Source organism: Orcinus orca, chromosome 1, assembly GCF_937001465.1.
Source record: "Orcinus orca chromosome 1, mOrcOrc1.1, whole genome shotgun sequence".
NCBI classification, from domain to species: domain Eukaryota; kingdom Metazoa; phylum Chordata; class Mammalia; order Artiodactyla; family Delphinidae; genus Orcinus; species Orcinus orca.
The window spans coordinates 203,522,241-203,527,954 of record NC_064559.1 but is presented as its reverse complement, the minus strand read 5'-3'; positions in this window follow the sequence as shown (position 1 = coordinate 203,527,954).

The window sequence follows — 5,714 nt, the reverse complement described above, 5'->3', positions numbered from 1 at the left end:
CCTGGGGCACACTGTGTCATCTCTTAAGATCTGAATCTGGTGTCACCCTCCTCCGAAGCCTTCGCTGACCACCCTTCTTGCAAACATGAATGTCAGGGAACGGTGAACTTCTGCCCCACCATACCCTGGGCAGATTTGTAGCACCAATAACACTTCAGGGCATTTATTAATAATAAGCAGTAACCTCTATCCGTCCCTGCTCTGGGCTGGGCATCGTGCATGTCAGGCCGGCTCAGCGCGCGGTCCTCTGGGGTAGGGGCTAGCATCACCTTTTTATAGATGAGGAAATGTAGGCTTGGAGAAGCCAAGTGATTGGCCTAAAGTCACACAAGTGCTAAGGACAGGGATTTGAATATGATTTCAGCAGAAATCTGGTCCCTGTCCCCGCCCCCCTCCGCCCCAGGCATCCTGTAATCAGTGGTGAGGACAAAAAACCAAATGCAGTTCACTGTGGACCCAGTGTGGACGGGTGTGATAAGTGCCACAATGGTTGTAAGAACTGCTGTGGGGAACAGGAGGGACCAGCAGCGTGTGTAATAATGCTTCTCACCTGAGGTGATTTTGCCCCCAAGGGCATTTGGCAATGTCTGAAGGGATTTGGGGTTGTCACACCCTGGGAAGGGGGGTGGAATGCTGCTGGCACTAGTGAGTAGGGGCCGGGGACGCTCCTAAACATCCTGCAAGGCATCCCTGCCCCCCAACAAAGAATTACCCAGCCCCAAATATCAGTAGTGCTGAGGCTGAGAAGCCTGCTAGCAGATGCCATTTAAGCTGGGCCTTGGAGGGGAAGGAGGTATCCAATAGGCAGAGACACTCTTTAGGTCAAGGGCTAGAGCCGGGAAGGCACAGGTGGGATCTGAGAAGCAGGTTGGCTCGTGTGGGTGGGGTGGAGGGAGTCAGATCGCAAAAGCCATTTTCCCCGGCTAAGGAGAGTTGGACTTAATTTAATTGGAGTCATTCAGGGGGTTTGCATATATATACTAAAGATAAGTTTTTAAAAAAAAATTTTTTAATTGAAGTATTATTGATTTACAATGTTTCAGGTATATAGCAAAGTGATTCAGTTATATGTATATTCTTTTCCATTATAGGTTACTACAAGATATTGAATATAGTTCCCTGTGCTATACATTAGGTCTTTGTTGCTTATCTATTTTATTTACAGTAGTTGTGTACGTGTTAATCCCAAATCCCTAATTTATCCCTCCCCTCTAAAGATAAGTTTTTGTGTTTAAAAAACCCATGGTGACGGGCTTCCCTGGGGGCGCAGTGGTTGAGAGTCCGCCTGCCGATGCAGGGGACACGGGTTCGTGCCCCGGTCCGGGAAGATCCCATATGCCGCGGGGCAGCTAGGCCCGTGAGCCGTGGCCGCTGAGCCTGTGTGTCTGGAGCCTGTGCTCCGCAACGGGAGAGGCCACAACAGTGAGAGGCCCGTGTACCGGTAAAAAAAAAAAAACAACAAAAACAACAACAACAAAAAACCCATGGTGGGGCCTCCCTGGTGGCGCAGTGGTTGAGAGTCCGCCTGCCGATGCAGGGGACACGGGTTCGTGCCCCAGTCCGGGAAGATCCCACATGCCGCGGAGCGGCTGGGCCCGTGAGCCATGGCTGCTGAGCCTGCGTGTCCAGAGCCTGTGCTCCACAACGGGAGAGGCCACAACAGTGAGAGGCCCGCGTACCGCAAAAAAAAACAACATGGTGAATTCAAACAGTGCAAATCTTAATCTCTTTCCCGTCTCTCACCCCTGGCTTCCCAGTTCTCCCCAGAAGTGACCATGCCTAATCAGTTTCTTGGGTGTCCTTTCTGAGATGGTCTGTGCTATACGTGTGTGTGTGTGTGTGTGTGTGTGTGTGTGTGTGTGTGTCTTAGGGTTGTTTTTCATTGTTAACCTTTTTCTGATTATAAATGCAATTCATGTCCACCGTGGAAAAGTTCATCAAAATAGAAACAGGTAATGTGGAAAAGATGTCCTGTGAATGCACCGCACCCCTGCCCTGCAGCCCCACAATCACACGACCAGCCAAGCTAGGGGAGCCTTGTTATTGGAGGCCTCACAGCTTGAGGCAGTGCTTCGGAGAGAAAGCAGGGTGCTGGGTGGACGGTCATACTAGAGGCTGGGGATGGATTCCAAGGCTCCTGCAGCAGCCCAGGCAAGTGGCCAGCACCTAGGCCAGAGCTCACAGGAGGGAACGGACAGGACAGATGTTTGAGGGGGAGAACCTCCAGGCAGAATCTTGCCCTAACTTGGGCAAGATTCTGCTGAAGAAGGGAAACGGAATTCACTTCGTGCCCTTGGAGTATTGACAGTCCCCTTAGGGAGGCCAGGGAGCTTGGAGGAGGAAAACAGACAGCTGCTCTACAAGGCAGCAAGTACAGGCCCCCGTGTGTGCCACATCCAGAGGCCTGGCCACACCCTGAGGCAAGGTCTGAGTGTGGCCTCACAGTCTGGGGTCTGACTCTTAGGATGCGAGGCTACTAACTCACTTAGCACAGAAAGGGCGGGACAGCTACCTCTGACCAACCTCACTGGGAACTGATAAGCTGGTTGGTCCAGAGGCTAATGATTTGCTTCTTGAGGTGTCCGCAGGCAAGATTCTACCATGGTTATAAAGCAGTGCAGTCCAGTAGGAATAAAGTTGGCCTTCCTTATCCAAATACGTATTTGGACGTGGAGGAGCTGTTCTATGCCATTTTATATAAGGGACCTGAGCACTGAAGGATTTTGGTGTTCCAGGAGGGTCCTGGAACCAATCCCCTGCGGATACCAAGGTACAACTGAATAATGTGAACCATAAATCCTAGTGTAGAGGAAAAACTCTATTGTTTTTCCTTATACTCCACACAATACTCCACTTAATGACACTTCTGGTCACCAAATGTGTCTGGGTTTTTCCCACACCAAGCAGTCCTCCAATTCTGAGTGAAAACAGAAAGGCTGTCTTGGGGATAGCATCAGATCCCATAGGTTAAGGGCTCAGTCCCACAAGACCGTCCCCACTTCAAATGCCAATTGCAAGTCCAGGTTGTCACCTGTGCTTCTGATGAACCATTTATAAATTTCAGATTCCCATGAGCCCCTCCTGAAGTTTGATTAATTTACTAGAGTGGCTCAGAGAACTCAGGGAAACAGTTTACTTACTAGATTACTAGTTTATTATAAAGGGATACCACTTAGGAACAGCTAGATGGAAGAGATGCAGAGGACAAGGCACTGGGAAGGAGTGAGGAGTTTCCATGCTCTTTCTTTTCTTTTTTTATAAACTTATTCATTTATTTTTGGCTGCATTGGGTCTTTGTTGCTGCGCGTGGGCTTTCTCTAGTTGCAGCGAGCAGGGGCTACTCTTCGTTGCGGTGCTCAGGCTTCTCATTGCAGTGGCTTCTCTTGTTGCGGAGCACGGGCTCTAGGCGTGCGGGCTTCAGTAGTTGTGGCACGTGGGCTCAGTAGTTGTGGCTCGTGGGCTCTGGAGCGCAGGCTCAGTAGTTGTGGCACACGGGCTTAGCTGCTCCGCGGCATGTGGGATCTTCCCGGACCAGGGCTCGAACCCATGTCGCTTGCACTGGCAGGCAGATTCTTAACCACTGCACCACCAGGGAAGCCTGCCATGCTCTTTCTGGGCACGCCACCCTCCCAGCACCTCCACTTGTTTACCAGCCTGGAAGCTCTCTGGACCATAGTTCAGGGCTTTTTATGAGGACTTCATTACATAGGTGTTAAAACAGGCAGGTAGGGCTTCCCTGGTGGTGCAGTGGTTAAGAATCTGCCTGCCAATGCAGGGGACATGGGCTTGAGCCCTGGTCTGGGAAGATCCCGCATGCCACGGAGCAACTGAGCCCAAGCACCACAACTACTGAAGCCCATGCCCCTAGAGCCCATGCTCCACAACAAGAGAAGCCACTGCAATAGAAGCCCACGCACCGCAACGAAGAGTAGCTCCTGCTGGCCACAACTAGCGAAAGCCCACACGCAGCAACGAAGACCCAACGCAGCCAAAAATAAAATTAATTAATTAATTATTTTTTAAAAAATACACCAAAAATACAGGCAGGTAGCTAGATGTGAGCAGAGAAAGGGGAGCACAGGCCAGATGGCAGGAAACCATGTATCTTGGGGTCCACAGGCAGACAGAGAAAAGCAGGAACCTCCAGACTGACAGGAAAGCACATATCCTGGGGTGGCAGACAAAGAAAGGTGGGAAAAGGTGGGAATCTCCGGTGTCCAGATGTAACCTTTTGCTCATTATGCTCTCATTACAATAAAAATTAGCCTTGCAGATAAGAAATACCCATCATACACTGGCGCCACGACACTTCCAATCAAGGGTTAAATAAGGACAAAAATCCATCCTCCCCTCGGGAAGGTGGAGCTGGAATGAAAATCAGGGAACACGACCCCCAAGCCTTCCTTCTGCAATGAATATTCCGCCCCACATAACCGACTTGCCAAGAAAACTCGGGGCAGCTACTCACCTCTCTGCCCGCTCTCCCTTTGAGAGAGTACTTTTGCTTAAATAAATACTCAATTTACTTTCTTGACCTCCCTGTCTCATCTCTGAATTCTTTCTGCCATGGACAAGAACCTTTCTTTCACTGAGAATATAGGCATGGTTGATTAAATCATCGGCCATTAGTGATCAAGTCAATCTCCAACTCCTCTCTCAGGAGGTTGAGGGGGTGGTGAGGCTGAAAGTTGCAACCCTCTAATCACGTGGTTGGGTTCCCCTGGCAACCAGCCCACATCTTTAGGAGTTTTCCAAAAGTTGTCTCATTAACACAAACTCAGGTGTGGTTGAAAGGTGTGAATAACAAAAAGACACTCATTTCGCCTTTATTTGAATAGCTCTGAAACTGTTTCAGAAACTGAGGACAAAACTAAATATTATGACAAAAGATGCCCCTATGGCTCTTATATAGGTAATTACCAGGGCTTTAGGAGCTCTGCCAGGCACAGTAGACAAAGACCAAATATATAGTTCTTATTATAAACCACAATATCACAGCGAGCCACTTATGTAATTTTAGATTTTTTAGTAGCCACATTTTAAACAGTAAAATGGACAGGTGAAATTCATTTTAGTAATATATATTTTTAACCCAATTTATCCAAAATACTATCATTTTACAATACAAAAATATCAATGAGATTGTTTACATTCCTTTTCTTACCGAGTCTTACACATCTCAGTTTGCACTGGCCACATTTCAGGAGCTCGTAGCACATATGGCTGGGGGGGTACCACACCTGAGAGCGCAGGCTTGGAGCCTTCCCTGCTGTTGTTGAGGCCATCAGGAGTCTGCTTATTGCGGTGTCCCAGTGCCTGGCACATAAGGAGGCCTAGTAAGCTGCCATATGTGAGCTGGGGTAATCTCCCCTCTGAGCCAACTGGGACCGCTGTGAAAGTCAAAACGATGTATGTTAGGTAGCCTGCTCAAGGACTGTTGCTGTTCTCACTTCCTCAAAGTCAATTGAAGGGCGGCAGGCCCAGGCTTGCTTCCTGTCTTACTCTTGAGAGCTCTTGTCTAAAATACCAAACGCAAGCTTGGATTCCAGAGCAGACAGGGTCCTTGGGGTCAGGCTCTGGGGCAACAAACGAAAGAGCAGGAACCTGTAATCTACGCCCTTGCTTTCTTTTCCCCTTGACAGCTCGTGGCCCCGCCCACGCCAGCCCTTACCGGCGCCTGGCGGAACTACAGCCCCCATGATGCAGCGGGAGAC